This window comes from Amia ocellicauda, unplaced genomic scaffold, assembly GCF_036373705.1.
Source record: "Amia ocellicauda isolate fAmiCal2 unplaced genomic scaffold, fAmiCal2.hap1 HAP1_SCAFFOLD_155, whole genome shotgun sequence".
Taxonomy (NCBI): domain Eukaryota; kingdom Metazoa; phylum Chordata; class Actinopteri; order Amiiformes; family Amiidae; genus Amia; species Amia ocellicauda.
Window position 1 is genome coordinate 12501 of NW_027102718.1, and position 6078 is coordinate 18578.

A 6078-nucleotide genomic window follows, 5' to 3' on the forward strand; every position below is an offset into this window, starting at 1 on the left:
AGTGCTCCCATCGGTCCCGGGATAGGGTGGCTGATAGCTGGGAGCCCCCTGAGCACTGCCCCGGTGTTAGTTTTCGGAGAAATGCCCCCGTTGATTTGTTATGATTTTTTTTCCGCCGGCCGCCTGGTCGCCCTAATGCAAAGTCAATGGGAGTGAGGAGATAGAAAATTTTTCAAAGTTTTTCACTCGGCCGCCTGGTCCCCTAACTCGAAAATTTTAAAGTGCTCCCATCGGTCCCGGGATAGGGTGGCTGATAGCTGGGAGCCCCCTGAGCACTGCCCCGGTGTTAGTTTTCGGAGAAATGCCCCCGTTGATTTGTTATGATTTTTTTTCCGCCGGCCGCCTGGTCGCCCTAATGCAAAGTCAATGGGAGTGAGGAGATAGAAAATTTTTCAAAGTTTTTCACCCGGCCACAAACGACTCCAAAACACACTGGGGCTGTGGCTGGGACTCTCACCAGGACTGCCCCCTACTTTATTTATGGATTAAAAAGCATTCTATATTAATTTTTCGATTTTTGGGACCCGGGACGCCTGGTCACCTAACTCCCCTTCTATCCCTATGGGGGGGGACGGGGACATCGAAAACGCTCCCATCGCTGCCGAGGCACGCTGCGGGGACTCTCCCTACCATCGCCCCATGCTTCCTTTGAAGAATATATGACGTTTTTCAATTTTCACCGACATTTGAAAGTCAAAACTTCAGAACATTTCATAGTTATTCTCAATGGGTTGTCTAGGGGCACACATCTCTAAACTGGGGGAAATGCTCAAAATGATTAAAAAGAAAAACAATGCCCCCAGACCCGGGGGGCTGATAGCTGGGAGCCCCCTGAGCACAGCCCCGGTGTTAGTTTCTGGAGAAATGCCCCCGTTGATTTGTTATGATTTTTTTTCCGCCGGCCGCCTGGTCGCCCTAATGTAAAGTCAATGGGAGTGAGGAGATAGAATATTTTTCAAAGTTTTTCACTCGGCCGTCTGGTCCCCTGACTCGAAAATTTTAAAGTGCTCCCATCGGTCCCAGGGTAGGGTGGCTGATAGCTGGGAGCCCCCTGAGCACAGCCCCGGTGTTAGTTTCTGGAGAAATGCCCCCGTTGATTTGTTATGATTTTTTTTCCGCCGGCCGCCTGGTCGCCCTAATGCAAAGTCAATGGGAGTGAGGAGATAGAAAATTTTTCAAAGTTTTTCACCCGGCCACAAACGACTCCAAAACACACTGGGGCTGTGGCTGGGACTCTCACCAGGACTGCCCCCTACTTTATTTATGGATTAAAAAGCATTCTATATTAATTTTTCGATTTTTGGGACCCGGGACGCCTGGTCACCTAACTCCCCTTCTATCCCTATGGGGGGGGACGGGGACATCGAAAACGCTCCCATCGCTGCCGAGGCACGCTGCGGGGACTCTCCCTACCATCGCCCCATGCTTCCTTTGAAGAATATATGACGTTTTTCAATTTTCACCGACATTTGAAAGTCAAAACTTCAGAACATTTCATAGTTATTCTCAATGGGTTGTCTAGGGGCACACATCTCTAAACTGGGGGAAATGCTCAAAATGATTAAAAAGAAAAACAATGCCCCCAGACCCGGGGGGCTGATAGCTGGGAGCCCCCTGAGCACAGCCCCGGTGTTAGTTTCTGGAGAAATGCCCCCGTTGATTTGTTATGATTTTTTTTCCGCCGGCCGCCTGGTCGCCCTAATGTAAAGTCAATGGGAGTGAGGAGATAGAATATTTTTCAAAGTTTTTCACTCGGCCGTCTGGTCCCCTGACTCGAAAATTTTAAAGTGCTCCCATCGGTCCCAGGGTAGGGTGGCTGATAGCTGGGAGCCCCCTGAGCACAGCCCCGGTGTTAGTTTCTGGAGAAATGCCCCCGTTGATTTGTTATGATTTTTTTTCCGCCGGCCGCCTGGTCGCCCTAATGCAAAGTCAATGGGAGTGAGGAGATAGAATATTTTTCAAAGTTTTTCACTCGGCCGTCTGGTCCCCTGACTCGAAAATTTTAAAGTGCTCCCATCGGTCCCAGGGTAGGGTGGCTGATAGCTGGGAGCCCCCTGAGCACAGCCCCGGTGTTAGTTTCTGGAGAAATGCCCCCGTTGATTTGTTATGATTTTTTTTCCGCCGGCCGCCTGGTCGCCCTAATGTAAAGTCAATGGGAGTGAGGAGATAGAATATTTTTCAAAGTTTTTCACTCGGCCGTCTGGTCCCCTGACTCGAAAATTTTAAAGTGCTCCCATCGGTCCCAGGGTAGGGTGGCTGATAGCTGGGAGCCCCCTGAGCACAGCCCCGGTGTTAGTTTTCGGAGAAATGCCCCCGTTGATTTGTTATGATCCGTAGTTGCCGGCCGGCCGCCCGGCATTGCTCTATCGGATGGAGCGTGGGCTGGCTATGGGAGATTTAGCGATTTTCGGAACCGGCCCCGATCGCCCCCCAAACCGGGTGGCCACGAGGTGGGACCCCCCTGAGCACTGCCCCGGTGTTAGTTTTCCGAGAAATGCCCCCGTTGATTTGTTATGATCCGTAGTTGCCGGCCGGCCGCCCGGCATTGCTCTATCGGATGGAGCGTGGGCTGGCTATGGGAGATTTAGCGATTTTCGGAACCGGCCCCGATCGCCCCCCAAACCGGGTGGCCACGAGGTGGGACCCCCCTGAGCACTGCCCCGGTGTTAGTTTTCGGAGAAATGCCCCCGTTGATTTGTTATGATCCGTAGTTGCCGGCCGGCCGCCCGGCATTGCTCTATCGGATGGAGTGTGTGCTGGCTATGGGAGATTTAGCGATTTTCGGAACCGGCCCCGATCGCCCCCCAAACCGGGTGGCCACGAGGTGGGACCCCCCTGAGCACTGCCCCGGTGTTAGTTTTCCGAGAAATGCCCCCGTTGATTTGTTATGATCCGTAGTTGCCGGCCGGCCGCCCGGCATTGCTCTATCGGATGGAGCGTGGGCTGGCTATGGGAGATTTAGCGATTTTCGGAACCGGCCCCGATCGCCCCCCAAACCGGGTGGCCACGAGGTGGGACCCCCCTGAGCACTGCCCCGGTGTTAGTTTTCGGAGAAATGCCCCCGTTGATTTGTTATGATCCGTAGTTGCCGGCCGGCCGCCCGGCATTGCTCTATCGGATGGAGTGTGTGCTGGCTATGGGAGATTTAGCGATTTTCGGAACCGGCCCCGATCGCCCCCCAAACCGGGTGGCCACGAGGTGGGACCCCCCTGAGCACTGCCCCGGTGTTAGTTTTCGGAGAAATGCCCCCGTTGATTTGTTACGATTATTTTTCGCCCAGGCGATGTGCCTTTTCATTTTGTTTTGCACTTTCCTTCATTCCTTGGTGCATGCTACCATCTAACGGACACATTTCGGTACTGCAGTTTGAAAGTAATTTCCCCGTCTAGGGATCTCTCAATGCCCTGGGCTGCGAAAGGAGGGCAAGGACACCCTATGTTCTCATGAGTGCAAAGCCCCCCCGGCTTCAAGGCATTCCAAAAGGAAAACCGGAGACACTGCTGTACACACACACACACACACACACACACACACACACACACACACACACACACACACACACAGAGAGAGAGAGAGAGAGAGAGAGAGAGAGAGAGATAGAGAGAGAGTAGTCACACAGTGGAATAAACTCCCCAGCGATGTGGTAGAAGCTGAAAGTTGGGGAACATTGTGATGGTCTATATTTCTTGGCAGATAATAAAAGATGCTCTTATCATGCCTCCGTTGATGTGTTATGATCCATAGGTTGCCGGCCGCCCGGCATTGCTCTGATCGGATGGACCGTGGGCTGCCTATGGCAGAGTATGGGCGATTCTTCAGCCGGCCCCGATGGCCCCCCAAACCGGGTGGCCACGAGGTGGGACCCCCCTGAGCACTGCCCCGGTGTTAGTTTTCGGAGAAATGCCCCCGTTGATTTGTTATGATCCGTAGTTGCCGGCCGGCCGCCCGGCATTGCTCTATCGGATGGAGCGTGGGCTGGCTATGGGAGATTTAGCGATTTTCGGAACCGGCCCCGATCGCCCCCCAAACCGGGTGGCCACGAGGTGGGACCCCCCTGAGCACTGCCCCGGTGTTAGTTTTCCGAGAAATGCCCCCGTTGATTTGTTATGATCCGTAGTTGCCGGCCGGCCGCCCGGCATTGCTCTATCGGATGGAGCGTGGGCTGGCTATGGGAGATTTAGCGATTTTCGGAACCGGCCCCGATCGCCCCCCAAACCGGGTGGCCACGAGGTGGGACCCCCCTGAGCACTGCCCCGGTGTTAGTTTTCCGAGAAATGCCCCCGTTGATTTGTTACGATTATTTTTCGCCCAGGCGATGTGCCTTTTCATTTTGTTTTGCACTTTCCTTCATTCCTTGGTGCATGCTACCATCTAACGGACACATTTCGGTACTGCAGTTTGAAAGTAATTTCCCCGTCTAGGGATCTCTCTCTCGTCTAGGGACACTGCTGTACACACACACACACACACACACACACACACACACACACACACACACACACACACACACACACACAGTGAGAGAGAGGGAGAGATAGAGAGAGAGAGAGGTGGAGAGGGAGAGAGAGGTGGAGATAGAGAGATGGAGATAGAGATGGAGATAGAGAGAGAGATGGTGATAGAGAGATAGAGATAGAGAGAGAGATGGTGATAGAGAGATGGAGATAGAGAGAGAGATGGTGATAGAGAGATGGAGATAGAGAGAGAGATGGTGATAGAGAGAGAGTCGTCACACTCTGGAACAAACTCCCCAGAAGCTGAAAGTTGGGGAACATTATGATAATCTTTATTTCTTGGCAGATAATAAATGATGATCTTACAGAGGGCGACTTACAACACCAGTGCAAACATACAGCGAAGGACAAGGCATCAATCGCGACAGAATCCCTTGAGTTAAAGCAGCAGATTCAGAATAACACACGTCAAAACAGACTGGAGACTAAAACGAGCACGAAAGGTGTCGAATATGTGGCCTCCTCTCGCTTGTAAACTCTCTCGTGTTCCTGTCGATGGGGTCGGCGGCTCGGGGCAGCGGCCTAGCAGCAGCAGGCAGGCCACCCGGCTGCCTGGGGCTGACCTCCGGGGCAGGCAGGCAGGCAGACCTCCAGGGCAGGCAGGCAGGCAGGCAGGCAGACCTCCAGGGCTAACAGGCTGACCTCCAGGGCTGGAAGGCAGGATGGCAGACCTCCAGGGCAGGCAGGCTGACCTCCAGGGCAGGCAGGCAGGCAGGCAGACCTCCAGGGCAGGCAGGCAGGCAGTGCTGCTACCAGGGCAGGCAGGCAGACCTCCAGGGCTAACAGGCTGACCTCCAGGGCAGGCAGTGCTGCTACCAGGGCTGGATAGCTGACCTCCAGGGCTGGATAGCAGACCTCCAGGGCTAACAGGCTGACCTCCAGGGCTAACAGGCTGACCTCCAGGGCTAACAGGCTGACCTCCAGGGCAGGCAGTGCTGCTACCAGGGCTGGATAGCAGACCTCCAGGGCAGGCAGGCTGACCTCCAGGGCAGGCAGGCAGGCAGGCAGACCTCCAGGGCAGGCAGGCAGACCTCCAGGGCTAACAGGCAGACCTCCAGGGCTGGAAGGCAGACCTCCAGGGCTGGCAGGCTGACCTCCAGGGCAGGCAGTGCTGCTGCCAGGGCAGGCAGGCAGACCTCCAGGGCTGGATAGCAGACCTCCAGGGCAGGCAGTGCTGCTTCCAGGGCTGGATAGCAGACCTCCAGGGCTAACAGGCTGACCTCCAGGGCTAACAGGCAGGCAGGCAGACCTCCAGGGCAGGCAGGCAGACCTCCAGGGCTAACAGGCTGACCTCCAGGGCAGGCAGGCAGACCTCCAGGGCAGGCAGTGCTGCTACCAGGGCTGGATAGCAGACCTCCAGGGCTGGATAGCAGACCTCCAGGGCTGGATAGCAGACCTCCAGGGCTAACAGGCAGGCAGGCAGACCTCCAGGGCAGGCAGGCAGACCTCCAGGGCTAACAGGCAGACCTCCAGGGCAGGCAGTGCTGCTACCAGGGCAGGCAGGCAGACCTCCAGGGCTGGATAGCTGACCTCCAGGGCAGGCAGGCAGACCTCCAGGGCTAAC